General features: G+C 45.2%; 1 protein-coding gene across 5 annotated transcripts in view; it reads right to left on the reverse strand.

The window, feature by feature from the left end:
• GRIN2B (glutamate ionotropic receptor NMDA type subunit 2B) overlaps nucleotides 1-23,704 on the reverse strand; it is a 235,246-nt gene that overhangs the window by 197,483 nt on the left and 14,059 nt on the right. The gene's annotated exons all lie outside the window — the stretch shown is intronic.

The following is a 23,704-nucleotide window of genomic DNA, read 5'->3' on the forward strand; positions in this document are numbered from 1 at the left end:
CCTTCAATCAAAAGTGTCCAGAAAGCTCTCCTGACTGGAGGGACCCAGCCCAGCAGCCACTGACCTCTCCCTCTGCTCAGCACTCCATCATATTTACAGTGCTGCAGTGAAGGAAAGATACACAGGCAAAGCCATGTCGGGACCACAGCTTATCACTGGCTGTTGATGCTTCAGGGACAGGGATGAAAGACCCAATACAGTGCAAACAGACAAGATTTGGCTCAGCTGAATGCCATTTCCATGCGCTTTTTTTGTTCTTTGTTTTCTCCAGCCTCTCAAATTCATTGATGCTGGCTACTTCAGGCACCTTTCCCAGCAGCTCATTCCACTGTTCATTCCTCCTCATGCCAGCGAATGCACGCGAGGAGATACCAGCCCATGTCAGCTCCCAGCCCAGCTCCACCACTGACTTCATCGTGGTGCAGTTCAGCTCCCTTGGATCACATCTGCTTTACACAAAGGTCACAATAGTTTACGTTTGCAGCAGGAAAAAGAAGCATTAGCAGCAAGAGTAAGAGATAACATGACCAGAACGCAACAATTGTCACAACAGTGAATACCAGTAAATAAAAATCAATACAATGGACAAAGTGTAGCCCTGGCTCATTAATGCTTTAAAACCAGTTTAGTTTTAAAATGGTATAAGAGGCCTAAGTAAAAAAAAAAAAAAAAAAAAAAAAATTCCAGTGTTTCAATACTCCACATCAACTTCCTTCAAGCTACAATGTATATCTTACTCTAGCACCCTTGTTTCTCCATCCATCATTTTTTTCCAATCCAGTTTTTGTTTTTCATGGCTCCATTTCTCACTTTAAACACTGTCATATTTTTGGTCCATCCTTTTTACCTCTTAGCTTACTTGTATTCACACCATTCATTGTCTGGGTTTAAATCTTAAAAGCATGGAGGGAACAAATCACAAGAAGTGAAGTCTTGTTCTAATCCTTCATATCACCATCTAAAACCAATAGCATTTTTTGAAAGTGTAAATGCCATTGGTTTTTTCTCATCCTTTGCCTTATTCTCCTCATCAGAAAGATGGAGATGCATCTTCTCTGCCTCATAGAATTGGAATGTTTAATTATTTATGGTGTTTAAAGTACTTTTTACTCTCAAGCAATAGAAGCTACAGGAGCTGAGATTATTATTATTGCTTTCCACTGCACTTACCCAAAGGCAGCAATGTCTTCTTGTGAGATCATACCCAACATTACTCACAGGATCCCAAGAGAGTGTATTAAAACCTGTATGTCCAAGATCTTGAGGACAATAAATTCTAGTTTAGCTAGGAGCAGAGAGAAAGGAAATCCTGTAATACCACAAATACTTGGAACTGCCAAGCTAATTCCTGATACTCAATATCGACTTTGCCACACTGACTCAAACTGAAAACACTGCTGACCTGTAGTTTTTGATGAAACATGTTAGCAACTGCACATTTCTTAAGCTTATGCTCACAAAAATATCTAAACTCATGATATATTTCACCTAGTCCCAAGCCTTGCTGGCAAGGAAGAGCAAGAGCAATGGTGAGGGAGGCAGAGCTGCAATGGGCAGCCAGCCTTCAGGGGCAGAGCTGCAGCTCTTCTCAGGCACCAGAGTCCATCCTCCAGGCAACTTCCAACCAGACCTAGGAAACTCCTGTTTCATCAAGAGATCTGCTCTGAAGGTCTGACACAGATCCAGGAGGTCTGGTTCCAGCAGCTCTTGGACAGTGGAAATGTAAAGCCCAGCTCCATTTCAATTCACTTGCAGAAACTCCAAAAGGAGATTGCCTAGGCATGGGTCTCCAAAATGGAGAGCCTGGATTTAATTTGATCTGGGGGAAGGTGGGCAGACCAGAGTCAGCAGGCTCTACAGTATGGACAAAAATCTTGGGAGCTCTAGTTCATTCCCAAAGAAAATACAGGAGCCTGCAGACCCCAAGAGTCCTGTCTGGGGCTTCAGTGTCAGAGATGCCAGAAATCTGGGATTCATGGAGAAGTCCTCACATGTAATTTTGAGGCCCCATGCCCTTAGACCAGACCATGAGTTACAGCAGCCCACAACTGGAAGCCCTGGGATCTGGGGGAAGAAATACAGCTGTGACAAGTTCACCACAGTTAATTAGTGACTCTTACAGGTACCTCTGAACTTGCAGTATCCCAATATTTGCAGGGAAAAGGAGGGAATTTTGACATCTGGGATGAACATAGAGTTTTGAGGGGCTCTGTAAGCCACAGGGTAGTTGTTGTCATTGACAAATTTACAGAGAGAAACTGCTCTGCTTTGGGGAATTTTTCTGTTGAGCAGGGACAAATGATGATGGCTGAAGTGGCCCTGGAGTCAAGAGAAGAGATGTCCACCCTGACTCAGTTTCTTCTTTCAGTTCCCACTATTTCTTGGGTTACACTGCCATAGAGCAATGTTGAAAGACTAGTGCATTCCCACGGCAGAATTAATTATAAGGTAAAATAAGGGTGTGTATGCATTTTTACATGCACACACACATGGAATATATTTGTTTATATATAAACATAGAGTTTATTGTCGTTGTTTATTTTTATATAAATTTAGAAGGTATATATGCACTCCATCGCATCTTGAACCAGGAGACAGGTCTGCATTTCTTTGAAGGTGGAAAATAGATGAGAGAAGCAGCTCTGTACCCCTTCCCTGTCAGACCTGAAATGGCACCAGTTCCCAAACACACCAAATCCATGTATTCCTGAAAATGGGAAAACTCAAAAACCGTCCTGGGACAGAAAAAGAAAAGGTGGAGACAAAATTCAAGTTGCATCCTGTTTACATCTAGGATGGCCCTTGAAGGAAATCAGCTTCTAAGTCAAGAAACCCAAATGTTACTGCTCACCAGAGGCCAGCACCCAGCACAAAGCAGCTGTTCTCCCTCCCAAGAGCTGTTTCTGGGCTGGAAGAAGAAGCACCACTCAGACAGTGGCTGGGGGTTCAGTGCCTATATTGTCAGGGCTGTCATAACACTGCCCATCTTGAACTGCTGCAATAGCACTGAGGTGCCAGTCCTGCCCTCTGAAGGACTTTTGTAACCCCGAGGTTATAGTGGCAAATAACACCATGTTAAAGCAGTCACTTAAAACAGTCTTTACCTCGTCTCACCCTTGTTTGTATACAGCAGTACCAATACTGACATCCTGAACAGCCAAAGATTACATGCTGCAAATATTACCCATCCCCAAAATGACGTAGATAAAGCAAGCCCAGTTGTCTATATGAACTGCCTGTCCAAGTGCCTTGAGCACACCACTCATCCCCCTCTAACCTCCTGGGGCTATGCTCACTTTGGGGTTTTCGTGTTTCTTCTACTCAGCATAGCTTTGATTCTTCTCCAGGCCAGGTCAAGGCCACAGTGAAGTGAACTTCAGCCCAATGGGGTCTCCAGGTTCAAATTTAAAAAAATCAGCCCTTAGACACCATCCTTGCTTCATGCTAAACCTCTCTGACACAGCCCTGCTTTGGTGTCCTGTTCAGGATGACAATGTGGCAGGACCTTGATTCCAAGCCAGGAGGCAGTTCTGCACACAGCGGTGTCAATTGTTATATTTATGAAGATGACAAAGTATATTAAAATTCTCAGAGCCCTTTGCACTATTCATTTCCACTATTACTGTGCCAGAGGGGCGTAAAGCCCCTTTGATCTGATGTGGCAGCATCTTAAACCTACTTTGCACAGGTGTTAGCACCTTTGTGAGGCACTGTGTGCCACAGCAGGGGGTTCATGATCTACATACATCCAGAGAGAAGCCTCTTGCCACACTCCTAGTGCTATTTGTCTCAGGGGAGAAAGTGAAAAGCTGGAACAAATAAGACACTTATGCATTATCAACTGACTACACTGTTGGTGTTCTGGGATCCCCTTCCTCTTGTTTATCTTCAGAGCCTGCAAAGCTTCAGGAACTCTCCACCTCCCTGACCATATTCCTAGCATGGCCCTGTCATCACTTCATCCAGAGTCCCGGGGTACTTCAGCAAGACAAAAAACAATACCCATTTATCATTCCTTCTTTCCTAATTAAAGAAATCGGAGGACTCAATAGGCCTGGAGCTGAGGTGAGTCAGTGGGCAAGCTGTGCAGCCCTTCCAGGTGATTCATGCACCCAGGCTGGCCTCCATGCAGCTAAGGAACCATCCTCTCCAGATCCATCTGCCTTCCAGCTTCCCCCCACTGCTGTAATTTTTATTTGTATATAAAATACAATTGCCTAAAATCATATATTTAAAAAGAAAAAAGAAAGAAAAATCACCACCTCATATCCAAAGTATCAGATACCCAGACACTGGGGAAAGAAAATGCACTCAGGCAGTGCATCAACTCCCTAAGGGAGGTACTCAGGTTTGAGTTACTGCCAAGATGACATCTGTAGGGAAATAAGCCACCAGATGCAGGGAATGGACTGCAGGGGCCCAGAGCAATGGGAAGGGGAGGAGAAAAAAAAAAAAAAAAGAGCAAGCAAGAGAGAGAAATAAATCAAGAAATTAAGCAGTCTAGTTTGTTCATCACTACCTATTCTTCTTCACAAAATTTACAGGCGTTTTCCACTCCCTATCTCTGCTGAAGCAGTTTCCCAAATGTCCCAGTATTCAAACCAGCTGGCTTGCCATACCCCAGCCCAGCAGATTCTCAGCCAGAAAGGTTTCACTGCCCATTGGATTGGAGAAGAAGAGACATCTTCTCTAGTTATTGTGATCTGTGGGTTCCCTCACTTCTTCCCTCTACCTAGAGGGTCCCCAGTCCCCTCATAAAGAAAAATAATCTCATACACATTCCAGCTTTCAAAGCAAGGCATCCCAAGCATCCCTTTGGTAACATTGGTCCTGTCTCCCTCACGCCCTCAAGCCCACCAGTGTGAAGAGGGGATATGTCCCATGCCAGCAGAAATGTGGAAAGAAAAGGCTGATGTTTCACCAGATGGCTTTGGACTTGTCACGGCACATGCTTGAAAAACCTGGCCCTGGCACTAACCATCATCTCCTGGACTGGTAGTGCAGGGCAGCTGGAGCTGCTGGGGCTGAATACCAGATGTGAGATGACAGGAATGCAGAGCAGCAGTCACACAGGGAAAAACATGGAGGCAGTAAGAACCACAGGCTCCCTGTGGGACTGCAATGACATGTTCAGCAGACAACACATTTAGAGCAAGAGCAGTGGAAAAGATGCACGTACCAAGGAGTCAAGGGAGCAGGGTAATGAAGAGTCAAACCATCTGACCACAGCTTACAATGAACAGCATCAAAACAATGTGTGAAAGAAGGGCAAGGTCTAGGGAAGGTTCTGCAGCATAAAACATGCAGGGCACCAGCCTCCCTACAGAGTACACTTGCCCAGAAGGCTTTACCCTCCCCAACCCAGCATCAGCCCAGAACCACCACTTGTGGCAGTTCTAATCCTTGTTTCACAGAGCCCCTCTAAAGGTCCTTAGACATCATACCTGAAAACTCAGATGACCACTAGACAACTGTACTTTGTACATGTGAAATCTCTGTACTTGTGAAACCTGTACCTGTTGTCCAGCACCTGAAGGAAGCAAAGGAATGTCCTTGTCTTTTCCCTACTGTTTGCTGTTTTCTAGGAGACAACCCTCTGCTATTACAGAAAATACCATCTGATGCTGAAACCTCACCTAGAGATACCCCTTTCCTTTTTTGATAACCTTCACTGGATTTTTGGTTTTGATGGGCCTCATCCCAGCACCAGGGTGTCAGCCAGCTGTCAGCACAGCTGACACAGAAGTCTGCTGCAAGTAGACAACTGGTGGGACAAAGGGATCCCATGGGGATGGATGTGACCACACTTTCAGTCAGACGACTGAGCCCATGTACCCTTTTCCTACAAAAGTTTCAGCCAGAAGGGGACTAAAAGGAAAAGGACTGCCCCACATGACAGAGTCACAGAGCAACCAGCAGATGTGCTAAGAGTAAAGCAGACAGTCTTTGCAGATAGAGCTGCATCATAGAGAGAGGGGTGACAGAGATGCTTTGCCTTTTCTTGTCCTCAGGTGCTTACTCCTCCCCAAAAAGCCCATCAGCCTGTGCCCTTCCTCTAGCAATGCACACTTTTCCAAGGAGGTGGCTGTGTACAGTTAGGTGCAGGCAGTCCCTCTACTCCACCACAGACTGAGATCCATGACAGGTGAAATGCACACACCCACACACCCATGAACAGTGATCAGTGGACAGAAGCTAAGGGAAAGGAAACAGCAGAGCAGAGAAAGGGAGGACAGGAAGAAAAGTAAGAAGTGAGAGGGACAGTGAAAAGAAGAGATAATAATGGGAGAGAAAGTGGAGAGGGAGTTACTTTGCAAGCGGTAGCTAAAAAATCTCCCAACGTTTACAACAAATGATGCATGAAATACACTGTCAGAAATGTGATGCCCAGAACCTATTGCTGCTAAATATTTAATCTGATTGGCAGGGAGCTGTTAAAACCTCAGAGTCTGGATCTCAAGCTTCTACAGAGCAACAGATAAAGTAAATACTTCAACATGTAGTGATTCACCATAGGTGCCACCAATCCTTCCAACCTGCAGCACTTGACAGGGAAAAATGTTGTGAATGGATATTAGCAACATTAGAAACAGGCTAGAGGAAGGGTGCTGTTTATGGACTTTGGCTCCCACTGCAGCCTAGAGAAAAAGGGAAGCTGGACATGTCAATTGCCTTCTTTGGAAATTAGAACACATCTGCTGCTGTGAAGATTTCACACAATGCAGTTCATGTCCCTCAAGCACTAGAAAGTCATGCAGAAGCGTGGTACATCAGTGCTGCAGTTCTACTGGTTCACACTTCCCTGCATGTAATCCCTGAAGCCAATCTGCAGGCAGACCAAAGGCTGCCTCCAGCAATCAGCTTCCACTGTCTGTTGAGCATGAAGCAGGTCAGAACGTCCTGCACACGTGTGTCCTAAAGCCAGCACCAAGAATGCAGCAGGGCAGCTGGGGAGCAGGCAGGTACACAGCCCTTTGGGGCAGGAAACCTGCTTAGCTGCTGCTGCAGCATGGTGAGGGACTCAGGGCAGCCCCCTGCCAACAGGGGCTTGCACACTGCACACCCAGAGCAGTGTCCCACTTTGCTGGCTCTGCCCGTAAAGCTTTCAGAGGCACTGCTGTCCATGTCGGCTCTGGAGTCCCTGAGCCAGCAGCTGAGCTGGGTCTGCGTTCCCAAACAGTGGCTTCTTGGAGCTTTGCAAAGGAGGAGGATCGTGTTTAGACAAAGCTTTTGCAATTTAAAAGTTTTGCAGTTTACAACTCCATCCTGATTTAGAGTCAAACCTGGCCACTCCGAGGCAGTCTGGGGAAAGAAACAGACTTTCTTTTCAATCATTTTGTATTGTTCAAATCCAATCATTTCCAGAATGAAGGCATTTAGAGGACTGTTTATTTAGATATAATGTAACATTTTAGATTTTCCAAAACTAACAAGGGTAAGACTATTCTGCTCTGCTATAGTGAGTTTCAGACCAAGTTCCTCACCACCATCCAACTCCAGCAACAGGAGTACAGCTCTTCCTAAAAATTCTACAGGTCCAGGGCATGTGGTTGACTCAGTGCACTGGCACTGACAACTTACAAATTGCATGAGCCAAGTAGCTACCTTTGAAAAAAAGAACAAATTTATATAAGTAAATACATAAGAAGTAGAAAGCCGTGACAGAAATCTAGGGAAAAACCAATACGTTCCATACTTGTTTAAGAGGACATGGGATTTTACTGCGTCCAAAACCCCATATCACATAAAACACCTGCAAATCTAACACTGGCTGCAGAGCATTGGAAGTCTGGGATGAGGGCTTCACAGATAAGACAGCCCTGCGATCTTCTCTATTCACAGATCTTCCAATAGATTCACCAGCATAAATCTCCCATCATATTCCCCCTTCTGTATTTCTGGCTGCTTTGCTGTCCCTGATGCAGCTGTTCAAGGAGCTGACTTCATCAGAATATGCTTTGTGAAGTGCTTTTCTGCTCTGTATGGTGCTTTTGCTTGCTTGCTTGCTTTCAGTAAGTGCCAAATCACTGAAGAATGCCAAGGCTAGAGCTCTGGAAGCTAAGACCAAGTAAAGAATAAATATGATTCTGTGGCATCATCAGCTGAAAAGTGACACCTCACAAGCACAAAAGGAAGTGTGACTTTTGAATACAGCTGTGCAGTGTTCATCATCCCAGCTCGCAGCAGCACAAGTAGGCTGAGTGACTTGCTCATGGGCTCTGACAAATCCTGCTACTGCTCAAGACTTGTCCAAGCCCAGCTTACTAGGCTTGTGAGAAGGTACCGTGGGCAGCTGGCAAGGCAGGGGACCTGTGCCTGCATTTCAGCTACTCCAGCTGGCAGCCTGACATTCTATCCTCAGCCACCAACGAAGGTGGGCTTGCCAGACCACTGAACGACTGCAGGAAAAAACTGCTGGAGCAATGAAGCAAAATTACTTTACTGACCACAGCTCTTGATTAACTAAATAAAAGCCAATTCATGGAACAGTCAGATAGGAGGACCCTGATGACGTGCCTCCTATCTTTACTACAAATTCAGTCTTCCCTGTAGCCCAGGACAGCACAGCCCCACATTTGCACACAGTGCTTCAGCCTTTGCCTTAAAAAGTGCCCTTACAAATTTGCAGCAAGAACCCATTTCTCTGATGCTGGGCTCCTGTCACTCTTTGAAATTCCTCTTAAAATTGCCCAGGAACCAGCTGTGACACCAGGAGACAGTCACTGTCCTACAGGGAACTATGCTGAAGCACTTATATTACAAATAGCCCTGCAAACAGGTATCACAAAAGAATACATTTAGGATGCTCTTCACATCACAATCGACACAGCTATTCACCCATGGAGGCTGGAGCCACCAGCTGAGATACTGCACCAGCTAATGGCTCTGTTTCTTATCATCACCTCTTCCTTTCACTTGGAAATTCACTCAGTCTTAAAAGCAGATCAGGAAATTAACATTTTCAGGTATAAAATACTTCCATGTATGAAATAGCCTAACATGTGAAAATAGGCTTTATATGAAAAACGTGCAGATTTTTTTTAAGCACAACTGGATGAGAAATACTGTGATAAGAGCTCTTGCTTCAAATTTTCCCATGCCTATCAATATGCGGAGATAGAGAACTGTACACTTTTTTAAAACTAATTAGGCTATTTTATTCCTCAAAACAACCCATTCAAACCAAAAGGGCAAAAAACCTCAGCTAATCCACACTTTGTTGGAACTAACCCCTCACTGCACTTTTTGCAAGAAGTGTACATTTCCTCCACAGACCTTTCATTGAAAAAGACAGCATTCAAACAGATCTATAAGCAACAAAAATATAAACAGAAACATTAATAAATATGTTGATACACATAATATGAATAAAAAACCTGCAAGAAAAGGTACCACAGCTCTATCTTGTTCAGAAGCTCAAGAAGATTTTAGAGGCTCCAAAATCACATGAAAATTTACTGTATCAAGATCAGTTTCCCAATGCCTGTGGTGTGTGATAAACAAGGTCTCATGTCACCCCTGGCCATCTACATGCATAACAATTACCCCACCCCTCCTGGCCTCCTTGTCACCCCACACTCAGGCTTCTTCTTCATACAGGTCCTGCTTTTCTCAGCTTCAGCCAAGGACCCACTTTCTTCTAGATCTGCCCTTAGTGACTAAAGGGAATAATTGTCCCCTGTCCTCTCTTTGTAGCAGTCCTTCACAGAATTGCTGTTTGGTTTCCACCCACAGTTATCTTTCCTCTAGACTGAACATGTTTGGCTCTCTCAGCATTTCTTACAGGTGTCATCTACCCCATCCCCGTGCTTGCTCCCACTCCACCCTGCAAACTGTCCTTTTGGAAACACTGAACCCCGACATGGATGCAACACTACACATTCATGGACAAAAGGAGAGGGGAGAATTATCTCTGGGTCCTGCAAATCAGAAATTATCTCTGGGTCCTGCAAATCAGAGGGGGAGGACTTCTGTGGGAACACCACACCCTTTTCCTCCTCCCCAGGAGAATTCTGGACACTGCTCATAGCAAGAGTCTAGCATCACTTCCCTAGAAACAGTACTTTAGCCTCTGCCACATTTCACAGCAGGAACTGTGCTGTCTATTCAGTGCTTTCTTTTGTTCATTTGCTCCTATTGTTTGGCTACAGCTACTTCTCAGTCTCTGGTTCTGCTCATACACATCTCTGGTAGCAGTGCAGAGCAGGCATCTGACCAGCAACCCCTCCAACAGCACAAAACAATCCCTCCTTCCAGTTCTCTCTCCTCTCTGTTTACATTCTTAAGCACACACTTTAAGGCAGTCATCACATCTCCCTTTTAATTGTCATTTGGCCAAGCTAAATGTAATTAGTTGCTTTAATCTTCCCTCTTAGATCAATCCCTCCAGCATCTTAATCATTTTTGTTGCTCCACTGAATTTGTTCTAATTTGCTGCCATCTTTGGGGCACTAAGTTCTCCAGAAATTAGACTAGGTACACTCAGATGAGGCTCCTGAAGGAAACATGGCTAGAAACATGAAGAAAATGTTTCCTTGCTTCAAGACACAACAGTTCTGTTTATGCAACCCAGAAATCACATCAGCCTCTTTGCTGCCGCATTGTACTGTGAGTGCATATCTCATTTGCTAGCAACTATAACCCCAGTGTCATTTCTAGCATTACTGCTTTCCAGGGGTGCACCTCTCATCTCTGCTTTCTTTCCAAGCACAGTCTGATTTTAACTCCTACTATTCAATTTACTATCCATTCGGTTAATCCCCAAATCCTATTCTGAGGTATGACTGCTTAGCTTGCTATGTATCTCAAATCTCTTTGATTTCCAGTGGAAATACTCTCACAAAGCAAAGGCATGGGGTTTGTCGTCAGAGTAAAGTTAAGACACATCCCCAAATTCACAAGACAATATGGATTCTTCACAGACATGTCCCCATCATCAGTCCCCCAGCAAAAACTGCCAAAAGGTTTTCAAGGGCTTCAGTTTGCTTTTGTGGTGACCAATGCCGGGCTGCTGTGTGACAGCCTTGCTGCTCTCAGAAAAAGCAGTGGGCCCTGGAGACCCAGGCAAGGCCCTGTGACAACAATTGGGAGCACTGAGCAGTGCTTAAGCATCACTCCAAGATACATTTCTGTACACTGCCTTTCCCTGTGCACACCCTCAAAGTGGGCACAGCACCTTCCCAATAGCCTGAACGTCAGCTTCCTCCAAACAGTGGTGCCTAAGCCTTCCCTCCTCCTCCTTCATTCCAAAGAGGGGGGAGGTGGGAGGCTACTTCAAAGCCTTCCTGTGAGACATCACATTTGTGCAAAGCACACCCAATGCTGCCTGAGCAGTAAGTACTCATAGAAGCAGAACCTGGGTGCAAAGAGTATTTTTTAGGATGCAAAAGGAAAAAAACCCTTTCTCTCCTCCAAAACTTCTCTTTCTGAAATCTCCTTTGAAACTCTTCCCCTGCCCCTCTATCTCCCAGACACCAGAGCCTCCAACAGCCCCCAAAGCAGTTCAAAGGCACTGAGACACACTGGCTTTGCCTCCCCAGCCACGCTAACCACCTGCAAGACTGCCCTGGCCCAAAGCTCTGCCTTACAGAATGAAGTCCAGTTGGGCTTGCCCAGATGTAGGAGGAGAAAAGAAGATGGAAGAACGAGGGAAAGGTGGGGGTGGGTGGAGAGCCTGCCCTGAGCAGCATTGACTGCCTCCATGGCTGCTCAGCTCCACGGAGGAGAGGCTGCTGAGCCCTGTCCAGCTTCTGATAGCCACAAGGCAGCTGTGGCTCAGCAGTGTCTAAATGAAGTGGGGAGTCCTTGACACTATATCTCTGACTGTCCCTGCTGCCCTTTGGTCTGGGACCCGGATGAAGGGTGCACATCTACCACACCAAGTGGGTTGTGGCATCAGCTTCCCTCTTCAAAGAAGAGAAGTCCAAAATAAAGCAATGGCTACTCCCTCCCACCCTCTCCCAAGAATATGTACTGCTGGTGTGGGTAAATGTGTCAGCTCTCTCAGTCCTTCATGCTCCAGGTTTTAGCAGGACCAGCATGCAATTTACAGCCAAAGTCCAACAAGATGTATAAATCTGTCTTCTGGCCACAACCTATTCTCATAATCCCTGTCAGCCCACTTCCCCCTCACCAGCATCAAGAGAAGGTTTTCTGATTAACTTTCCAGACTCAGAAGGGGCAAAGGAATTAAGCACAACTCAAGTCACTTGAAAAGCCACAACATGAGTGAATTGGCTGGAATCATGACAGTTGTCAGCACCATGACAAAGGTCTTTGTAACAGAATCCATCTCAGCAGAGAGAGAAAACAAAGTAGGTTGCATAAAAATACAAACCTGTCTGTCCTTTGTATGTTCAGAAAACATGAGACAGCACAGATGCACACATACACCTTCCCCACACTTTGCTCTCACTTGAAGCCCAAGGGTCCTCCTGCAGGAGACCAGTGTGCTTCTAGTTGAAAAGAAAGACCAGACCTATGCATGTATCTAAAGCAGAGGAGCTCCATCCAAAGCACCTGACCGTATCTCCAGGCACAGAGCAAGGATAGCCACTTTCTGCTAAATGCTGATCAGCATGTACTAGACCAGCTCAACCAGGATGGAGGTGGTCAGCTTGGCTTCACCTGACTGCAAGCTGACTATGGCCAAGACAAAGCTTAGTGGGCTTTTACCTTCCCAGACTAGAACATGACAAGATGATTCCCAATTACATCTTCTCCAAGCCCTTCAGTTTTGCACTGAGGAACTCCACCCATCCATTCAGGACACCACAAGTTCTGGTCAAGGTTCTACAGCTGTTCCCCAGTGTGTTCTTCTGTTTACTGGTATGAATGTTTCAGGTCTCATTCCCAGTTATGAGAGGCACAGCTTAACATCCTCCTCCCAGGTGAAGCTTACCTTCTCTTTACGTTGCTATTCTAATCTTTCATGCAGCATTATAATCTCCAGATGATTTTATCCAAGTTCTGCATCTCTTTGGCTGTTGTAATAAATATGGCATTTCAGTAAAGCTAAGATTCAAGCTGAGTCTTTTGCATACAAACTCTTTAAACCCCAAGGCTTCAAGTAAATAACACACAAAGATTTGTCCTATGCAGGAGGAGCATTGGACCAAACATTTTTGCCACTAAATACTTAGACATCCTATAAGGAAATCAGAAATTTTAAAGGGAATTTAAGTTTTGAATGCTTTTTTTCCCCTCTCACTCTGGATCTTTGACCATAAATAAAGTTCTAGGATTTTTCCATCAAGTTTTGTCCTGCAGCTTTAAAACCATTTTATATTACTCTTTCAAAGTAGTTCAGATTATGAGAAAACCAATTAATTTGCATTAAAAGTCTCAAATTTTGTTCAGATGGAAATTTCAACTATGTCAAATACAGTCATTTTAAGCAGCTCTACCAGAGAGCATTGATTTTTCTCCCCCAGGCACAGTCCATGAGGATTTGGGGGAGCAAACCTGATACAACTTAATCTGATGTCAAAACTCATTGTCAGCTAGATTCTATACCTGCTCCTGTCTCATACTGCAGGAAAAGCAATACATTACACAATCAAGAAAATACCTGAAAACTTACATGGAAGTATTTAAGAATCTGTTGGATCCTTACAATCATGTTATTTAACATTTGAGAAAAAAGGAAATCATCAGACATAAGGACAAAAAATAGCACCTTTTGTATTAACATGAAGCATGAATGCAGCATTCATTGCAGGCACTGAAAGAGCAGCCTAGACAGTACCTAAATAGCTCTTTATGATGTCCCTCCTGTGACAAAAGTGAACAAGTTTATAAACAAAAATATTTCAAAATGAAGCTGATTCAGATAAATATTGGAAGCCCTTATGTCTCGTACGACAGAGCGGATATCCAAAGTCAATCCAGTCTGATACTGAATCCACAACCAATGCCATGATTCCCCATTTTGAAGGGACAGTGAAGCCAGGCTCTGGGCTGCAGCTGCACCCTTGCACAGGTACACATTGCAATTTGTCCTGCCACAGTTGCCAAACTGCACTATTACAGAAGTCTGTCACTTCAGAGGACGCACAAATTTCTGTATTACTCTGTGCACTTAAAAGGACACAGACTGTCAGGGCAAACCTTCTCTCTAATTTTCTGTTTTGTTTGATTCTTATGCTTCATCACGCAGGCAGTATTTTCTTAGGAAAGATGTGCCTTGATGAAGGTGGGCAATGCTTCTAAACGCATGCAGGAAAAAATGCACAAAGACATATAATAAAAAGTCATCCTTAAACTAGCTCCCTCCTGGGACACAGCGGTGTTACAAGCAGCAAGCCTTGGCCCATCTCTCCTTAGCCTGTAACATCCAGAGAACCAGGTCTCTGTGGGGTGCCACAGACCAGCCCTACACCTGGTCATGTCAGCAGACCTCATGCACCAACTTGCCACTGTCTGGTTTGAAAGCAAGGTCTGAGAAATCCATAAATCGTGGCTCAAAGCACCTAAGGGGACATTGGTGTTACTTGCAAACTCAAATCACATTTGAGAACAATTTACATTGGGCACAGATTAAGGAATCTCCTGGCCCTCACGTTCAAAAAGAGATGGACTGTCAGGTACACAGTTTTCTCTCAGAGGACAAGACACAGAAAGAGGCATTAGGAGATTTTGGATTCCTCATGGAACATGACTGTTTTCCAAACTGGATGGTGAAAGAGTAATAATTTTATACACCTCTTGTCTTTTCTAGCTCCCAACCCAGTACATCTTAAAATGCATAACAACGCAGAACAAAAGAGATAAATAAAAGCTTTTAGAAAGCTCATCTATGTAGGCTACCTTTGACCTTAGTCAACAGGGATTAGCTTTTCTAGAGGGCAAGTTGGAGCACATCCATGGGGCTCCTGCTCTACACTGCTCTTCAAAGAACTTGGTCTTTCTCCACTGACTCCCTGGAGTTCTTCTGGAAACAAGTCTCCCACAGCCAGTGTTCACTTCTGGAAAAACTCCCACTTCCATATAAAAATTAAACATCTCACCAAGCTTATCAAAGCAAGTGTATAACAAACTATGAGGGGATATACTGAGGGATATGAGGTGCAGGAATGAAAATCCCAAGTGATTTTAAAGATCTGGAGACAATTGTAAAGAGATACCCGCACATTATAGGAAACTATAAAAATTTTCATTGGAGCAGTAACTCTGGTTTCCTGTCACAGGGTCCATAGTTCTCATCCCTCATCCTTAGTTTAAGAGCACTTGCCTGAGGATCTAGATCTTTGTTTCCTGGGAATTCACCTCCTCCTGTCACTTTATCCCCCACCTGGAATCAGCACTGGAGCTCAATGCTAAATGAAACATTTTGTTTTCATGTCACCAGGAAAAAACAAATGCATCCAAAGCAGAACAAGAACAAACCTGCACTGACTAATTTGGAGGAAGAATTAGCTCCCATGTCTCCCACGTCTCAGAGGACTCCACTGCCTCTGGGCTACAGTGCCTGTGCCTCCATTTCTTTCAGGCTGAAATAAATTCTCTTTTTATAAGTAATTACTTTGTATTGGGCCAAAGAAACAAACTACCTCCACAGCCCAGTCGTTAGAGCACTCTCTCACCAGCACAATGAATAGGCATTTATATAAAGCAGAACAGTTCCAACTGGAAAAGTTCCAACTAAGAAAGCATTACTGCAGAGGACCCAGTAGTCTGAGCCCTCGTCTTGGCTAGGACAACCTCAGGGACAAGTCCCCACTTCGAAGTATGCAGAATAAGGATGCGTCACACAAAACCCTGTTAGTTTTCTGCCCACCAGGCTGCTAGCTATTCTTTTCTCTGCTTTTTCATAAAAACACATCAAACACTCTAATTAAGCTCAGTGCACAACTAGCAAAACCTCTGAAATTAATTTTTTCTTTTTCCTTTGGCAGTTAACCCATTTCTAAACATCTTCTGTCAAAAATATTAATCATCTTCTCTAATGTCAAAAGCTGAAGTCAGGAATCAATCTGTCCTAACAAAAAACACCCTAACAAGAAAAACCATACAAGACTATTAAGGCAAGGCGTGTCATTAAACAGCCCTATCTATGCATCTCCTGGTTTCTGAAAGTTATATGCCTTCCAGTAAGGAAAAGGCCATTGCACAGAAAGGGCTGTTCATGTATGATACCCATGTATGATACATCCAGCTGCTGCTTCAGAGAGCACCAAGGTACAGGCACTCAGATCCTGCAAAGTTCTCTGAGTCCTGAAGTTCAGAGAGCCTTGGAGCCCCATTACTCTACATAGAAACTGTGCAAATTAAAAATGGTTAATGCATGATCTTTGGCTCTCTCTCTGGATCCCTGGTTTGAAAGTTCACAACTTCCAAACCAGGGATACAAAGTGCTTTCTGCAAGAGCCACTGTATCTTTCAAGGCAGCCATCCCACAGCTATCCTCTTTTTCTAAACTACTTAATTTTTGTCTCCTCCTGTTTAGGATACTGGTGCCCATCACTTAATGAAATTATTGCAATGTCTTTTCTGAGATTCTATTTATACTTTCATGGCATTTACCACTGTTACTTTCAGACTCAGTCTTAAAAGCTGCCTTCCAGAAAGACAGTACTGCAGACCACATCCACGCTTATTTTATACTTTGACTTCCAACACTTCAGGACACTATCTATATAATTTCAATTATATATGATAGTCACCTTTTCAGTAATAAATTAGAGGGTAATTTCAAGTTGCACCAAAAACGTGGAGAGCTGAAAAGGAGAGACTATAGAACAGATTATGTCATCCTGTCGCTTTCATTAGACTCTCCCTTGGGGATTGTCAGCCTCTGATGTTTCAGCTTGCCTCTGCTGAAACACACGTCTGACAGGAGGGAATCTCCCCTGAGATACTTAGGCCACTGACTACAGCAGCCAGCAATAATAGAGAATTATAGAGGAGGAGAGAGAGGGGTGCAGGGATATGCAGATCCTTCCCATGTGCTTTCCATACAAGCGTATGCCTACGTGCAAGTAGCCGCGAGTTAGTGCGTTCTAGTGCATTTCCTCTGCCACAATGCACTTCAAATGCATTTCTAAGCAAAGCCTTGTGACAGAAATTCCCCAGCAATCCAGCTGTGTACAATTAAACAACATCCTGCTTTACCTGGCACAAAGAGCCAACAGCAAATTTACGGCAGCAACCCTTCCTCCATCCTCCTCCTGGAGCAGGTGACAGCATCCTGACACCTTTCCATGCAGCAGTAGAGCCATTCTTCTCACTGCACAGGCTTCAAAACCACTGCTGTGAAGAGCTGGGATTGCCCTTGGCTTTAGGATCCTAGCAGTTCTTCTGCAATTCATTTCCAGGTGGTATTGATTTAGGACCTTCACCTTTCGTGTTCCAAAGAGCCACTGTGTATCTCCAGTACCTCATTTCCAGCTCTGAGCAGCAGAAGTCTCATGTGACACAGGGAAACCACAGTCCCTTGTTATGACAGACTTCAATCTCTAACCTACTCATGCCCCACTGTGTCCTGTTCATGGCCCACAGCCAGAGGTAACAACACAGGACCACTGCACTCTTAAGCTATCCATGAGGCTATTACGCCTATCACCTGAAACCAATTTTCTGTTCACTAGGATATCAGCTGTGATGTAGGACATGGCATTTGCACTAGTAAATTATCATCAGGTTGGTGACACCAAATTTTATTTGCCTCAGCTGGCTTCAAGTAGCCATCTCACCTCCTAGTCTGTTTTGAAGTAGTGAATTTAGTAATTTTACATTTGTTTCCTTTTCAAAAATCCTCCAAATTCTTCAAAGATCATACATGCAAGAAACTACATCCATGTGAGAGAGTTGTATATATTATCTCCCAAAAGAGCATGGCAACCTTAACTAAGAGATTAGGTGAAGAAGCTAAATAAAAACGTGAAATCCAAGTATAATAAGAGACCATATTGTGTCATTTCCTCCATTTGAGTCTGAGTGTGTCCTGGACACCTGTATAGAAAATTCCCGATTCCCACAAAAAAAACACCAGAGGTCAGGATTACATGTTTGTCACTCTTTTTTAAAATAGTGTAATCCACCAGCAGGGCTGCACCACAGTCACCATTCCTGCTGATGCACAGGAGGATTTACAGTGGTATAGGCCTTAGGCTGCACAGCACGTTCCCAACGCTGGCCAAACTCACAGTTTCAAAACAGCCCTTTCAGCCACCTCAGCCTCTGGCAGGGGAATCTCTACTGACCCGAGGTAGGAAGATCCCTCACAAAACCCACAGAACACCCAGAGCTGTTCACCCAAACCCCAAGCAGCCACAGGAAGCTCCTCCAACTCAGAGCACAAAGAGACGTGACTGTGAAGGCTGGCTAGTGGAGCAATGATCCTCAGAAACCACAATGCTCATGGCTGCCCATATCCCACTTTATCTTCTGGAAGCAGCAAAGAGGAGTAAACAGAAGGTGTTTCTAAACTGTATTTCATCTTGCAAGACAAAGAATGACATCATGCAATAGCAGGGTGTGAATTTTCACACCGTTCAGTGTGTGACGGTCAGCCTCTCCTCCCCCTGCAGAATCAGGTTTTGGCACAGCAGCTACTCAGATGCTGTGATAGTGTAAAGCCTTGAAAGCAGTGGCTACAGACAGGTGAGGATTCTGAATGAAAGAGACATGGTCTCAATCTACAGAGCCCAACTCATCCCAGGATTCAAGAACTGTGCTTGCAAATGCTAAAGCATTGCTCACACAAGACATGTTTGTAAGCCTCTTCTGCCCGATTTCTATACTGCAGCTCTTGCCAGTCCCCTGGACAGTATGAGCTGTCACAGCCTACCAGAGGTTTTGTAAAGCAGGCATCTTTGGGGAGCTCCTGATACACACAAGCTGTGCCACCAGTTGACACCATCATTTTGACTCCTACAGACACCATATGAGATTTGTTGCACAGAGCCAAACCCAATCAGGTTCCTCCAATGGGACAGCCTCTCCCTCCTGCACACAGGACAAATCAACCTCATTATCTTTCTTCCAAAGCTGTTTGGTTCGGCATACAAATATCATGATCTGAGGTTCACTGGAGACAGACTTTATTAGATACAAAATCCTGATAGTTCAGCACCTACATCTAGCTTTAAATATTGTCAGTCACAGCTAATCTGCCAAATTTATCAGGTCTTCTACTGTCACTAAAACATTAGTGCAGTAAACATTTAATTTGATGTTTAATCTGTATTCTCTCTGCTTCATCTTAAAGTCATTTATTTCCTGATCTGTCCTCTGTGACTAATGAGAATAATTGGCCCCTGTCTTCTTTCTGTAACAGTCTTTTATGTATTTGCAGACAGCTAAAGATCCACCCACAGTTGTCTTTTCTCCAGACTGAGCTTCCCTAGGTCTCTCTCATTCTTTCTTTACAGGTCTTGTTTTCTCTGCTCGGTGATCATTGTCTTAGTTCACTCCTGCACACTCCCCCCAGCCCTTCCCTCTCTTAGAAGTGCTGCCCTCAAACAGAACATAGTCACCTAAGCAGAGCTAAACCACCTCTGTAAATAGGTTCTAGACAGATCATTTCACTGTTTTGGACAAATGAGAGCTCACACACAGGCTAGGGAGTGGGTTTGGAGGAGGATGGTGGTAGCTACACTGCTTAATTCCTTGATCCATGTTTGAAAATCCAGACTGGAAGTACAGCAAGCAAGAACTGTTACCATAACTAAATAGCTACACACAGACAGAGTAGAGTAGGCTGACTGCTACCTTGAGAAGCAATTTAAAAGTTTGTCACATGGACAGTTAATTGGAGGTGAGCTCCTACAACCCCAACATGCCAGGGGTGTGCAGGAGTGACATAATTATATTCCATGGATTAATCAGGCCAGACAACCCGGTGGCCTTGCACCTGTTTTAGTGGAGGAGCAATCAGTACAGATAAGCCACCAAACATGAAGATCAAATTCACGTTTTTCCCTTTAGAGTGTTTCTTTCCTATAAATGTTTCAGCACAGCCTTGCACACCAATGTTAGTAATACTGTACGTGCTCTGGGAATACAGAAACATCTTCAGTATTCATATATATAATCTTTTACCTCAGCCACTTTCAGTGACTCTTTTCAGTTTGGAACCTTCCATGTGGAAGGGGTTTGACGTATAGGGAGTGAATGTTGCAGAGATCTCAGGCTAGTATCCCTTTCAGTTTGTGCCCATAACCACTCTCATTCAAAATTTCTTCTTCCCCAGATGTTTAATCAATGCATCTATATTGATATATCTAGACTATATATATTGATATCAAACATGGTCTTCAATTGCTTGTGTTAGAAAGGGAAGAGAGTCATCCAGCATACTTTGCAGTCTAAAAATACCAGCTGTATTGGGAAGATGAGCTGGCAGTGAGTCTCAGAACACATACCCTTTCACTCTTCACTTTTTTGGTGACCCTGGGTATGGAAAAAGAAGTGGTTTTATTCTTCTCACATTAAGCATATTCAATATATATGTAAAAATTTTATAAAGAGCTGTCTGTCCCTTCTCCTGCCCAGAGTCAGTGTTCTCTTCTGTTTCCAAGAAAACACTGAATAAAAAGCAGCCTTGCCTCTAGAGGTCCAAATTAGCCATGGTTTGAATTGAATTTGAATTTGCACTGTTTGCACATTGCCTTGTGCCATACATTTGTTTCTGAGTGCATAGAGAGGGGATTTTTTTCTCTGCAGTGACCTCAGGCACATGGAGATACGCTGCTTGGTTTGCACAGATCACCACCCTGCACTTGGTCGACTTTTACACACACCAGTTCACACTCCGACGTACAATTCTAGCTGGGAGCCAGATTAAGGAAGCAACGAGCTGCTGAACAATAAAGGATGGGTTTGCTTGGATTTTTTTTTCCCCCAGCATGAAAGGCAGCTTTAATATTTAGCCTGGTCAGATCAATCTCCTAATTCACAGGCACTTAGCACCATGGCACTAATTTTGCCAGAGCGAGCACCAGTCCATACCTGCCAGGAACCTTCTTTCCTGTCTTTAGATAAACAGACAAGAAAGAAAGGTAGGTCAGAGGGATGGTGGAGCCCCCTTTGTGGTTGGAGAAATGGGTTTTTTAGTTCCCGTTACAAAGCTCTTTGCCTTGTAAGCAGAAAGCAGAAAGACAAAACCCATAAGAAGGGACAAGGCAGTAGTAGCAGGTGGGCCATGCTTAGCTTCAAATATCTTATTTTCCTCTGATTCCTCTTCTACATATTTCAGTGCTGTGATCTTCAAACTGCCATTTCATTTTACGCAGGGAGGTACCCAAGGCAGCAGCGAGTCTGTCTGACTGCAGCAAAGCGACAATTAATAAGTTGACTCACTTTGGTGTAAAGAGTTCTTGTGGATGGATAGACAGAGGACAGATCAGGGTAATAGCAGATAACTGATCAGCTGTGCTTCTCCCAACCACTTTGTGCTTTTCTCTCAAGTATAAATAAATATCAAAGAAAGCTAATCACAGAACTGCAGAAGAGTCAGGCAGGCCTAGAGCCGTGATGTCAGGCAGAGTGGATACCACGAGCATTCCATGGTGGATTAGGCAATCACAATACCCTGAGCCATTTTGCTCAGAAAGATCATCTAGTCCATCTTTCATATTAACTAATCCATTTTTTGGTGATTAATAGCAGCTTACAAAAAGAAAACTGAAAAAATTCAAAAAACCCTCTGCGTGCTCTCCAGCCACAAGATAGCTTTCACCACTGCTTACCAAACCACACTGCTGAGTAGAGTACAGGCAGGGTAGAGCTGCAGCCTCCCTAAAGGCCAAGAAGATTAAACCTTTTGGGAGCAGACCTCAGTCTGGACTATCTCATAGGCAGCTTTTGTGCATCCTAAGGATGGGAATGTGGAATGGAGCCCAATGCAGATACAAGCAGTGCTATCTGTACAGTGCTCCCACCCTCTGCCAGCTTGGGGGAATGAAAAACAGCACCAGGAATCAAATCCAGACCTCCCACATGGTACTGCAGAGAGAGCGATTGCTGGTGCCAACCCAGGCAATGTGAGTCCAGTGTGGGAATCCAAGCACAGCTCCAGAGCTCTGGCACCGGAAGCGAGCGGTGCCAGGAGCACCTGCCCTCTTCCAAACCAAGCACGAGAAACAGCCCCAGCAAGATGAAATATAAATTAATTCCATCACATTTTCTCCCTGTAGGTTCGGGCTTGGGGATCAGGTGCTTGTTCACAGGTTGATAGACTTTTTATACAGGGACAGCTGGAAATCCAAAATGAGGATAATACGAGTCAAAGCATCAGTTATTAGATGGGGATGGCAGCTTGAGATTTTTGCCCCTGTTCTGTATTTTCCACCTCTGTGTGATCTCTTGTGTGGTGTTCTGGCATGTACAGGTGCAATGTAGAACTCAGCCAACAATCTTGCTATCATGAGACCCTTGCCCAAAACAGGATGGCTGGGTGCCACTGCTGACACCTTCCTTTGCTCAGCAATGGTCTCACTGGCACAGGGATCACAACAGGCACCAGGACTGACACAGGCTGACCTGGCCGGTGCAACAGATCAGAGCCCAGGGTCCCTGGGAAGAGGAGCTGTGGCTTTCACCATGCTTCCTTCCTTTCCTCTGTTGAGATCTGCATTGTTATCTGTATAACAATGACTGAGCCAAGAGGAAGTTGAAGCAAATCTCACCATCCCTAGGCTGTTTTCTGACTCTGTCCTTAACCTGTTCCGTCATGTCCCACCCCTCTGAGACCTCCACCGAGGACTGGGAGACAAGCTGGTGTGGTGAGGGACCAAAGAAAAGCAAGATACACGGAGGCGACAAGAGCTGCTGCTTTTGGGGCGGCGTGGGTGAGCAGCTGAAAATTGCCCACACCCACACCTCCCCTCTTGCAGAGCACCCTGCACCCACGAACAAACTGCTGCTCTCTGCAGAGCTGCAGCTGGGGCACACCAGGTCACCCAACACGGCAGGGTGCTGTGTCCCTGCTCTGCTCCCCAAGGCCTTGGGGTGTGGGACAGCACTAGCACCCCATGAGCTGGCATGCTGCATGCCCAGCCCTTCCTGCCTGCCCAAGGGGCAGCTCGGGAGGGATTAGCTGCCTCCATACACTGCTTTGCAAAGCCTGAGGTAGCTGTGCTTGATGGTGGGGAAAGCAATGGTAGTGGACATCTCCTCTTGCCCACACTGGAGAACATGAGGAAAAGTCACAGGTAAAGGCAGCAGCCAGAGAGACTAGGCAGTAAAGAGTGAGGATGTGGGCCGGTGATCCTGGCTCCCGCGGCCGAGCATCAGAGCTTTAAGACCCCTCCCCAAGTCCCACCTGCCCTGCTCCACCTCTGCAGGAGCCTGGCCTGGCCTGGCCAGGAAGGGCTGTGGCAGGGATGCGGCACCCGCCGGGGCCGGGCGCCCCGCGGGCAGGGCTGGCGGCAGGGGCAGGCAGCGGGCAGGCGGAGCTGGGCACCGCTCGAGGGGAGCAGGCAGCCCGGGCCCGCTGCCACCCTGGCCAGGCAGCCGGGAAAACCTTCCCCTCTGCCGTCCGATGTGCCTGCAAAACCCAGAGCAGGGGGCAGAGGGGCAGGGACTGAGCCCACCCTCCCCTCTCCGTGCATGCCCCTGGGGTTTGTGCTTTTAGGGGCTCTCAGGGGTAAGCGATGGCCGCTGAAAGGGGCTACAATCCCCCACCAGTTCGGTGCTGGGGTCCTGGGAAGATCCAGGAGCTGCGAGGCCTGAGAAATTCCTTCGGAAAAAGGGGGAAAGG

This window comes from Passer domesticus, chromosome 5 (genome assembly GCF_036417665.1).
Source record: "Passer domesticus isolate bPasDom1 chromosome 5, bPasDom1.hap1, whole genome shotgun sequence".
Lineage (NCBI taxonomy): Eukaryota > Metazoa > Chordata > Aves > Passeriformes > Passeridae > Passer > Passer domesticus.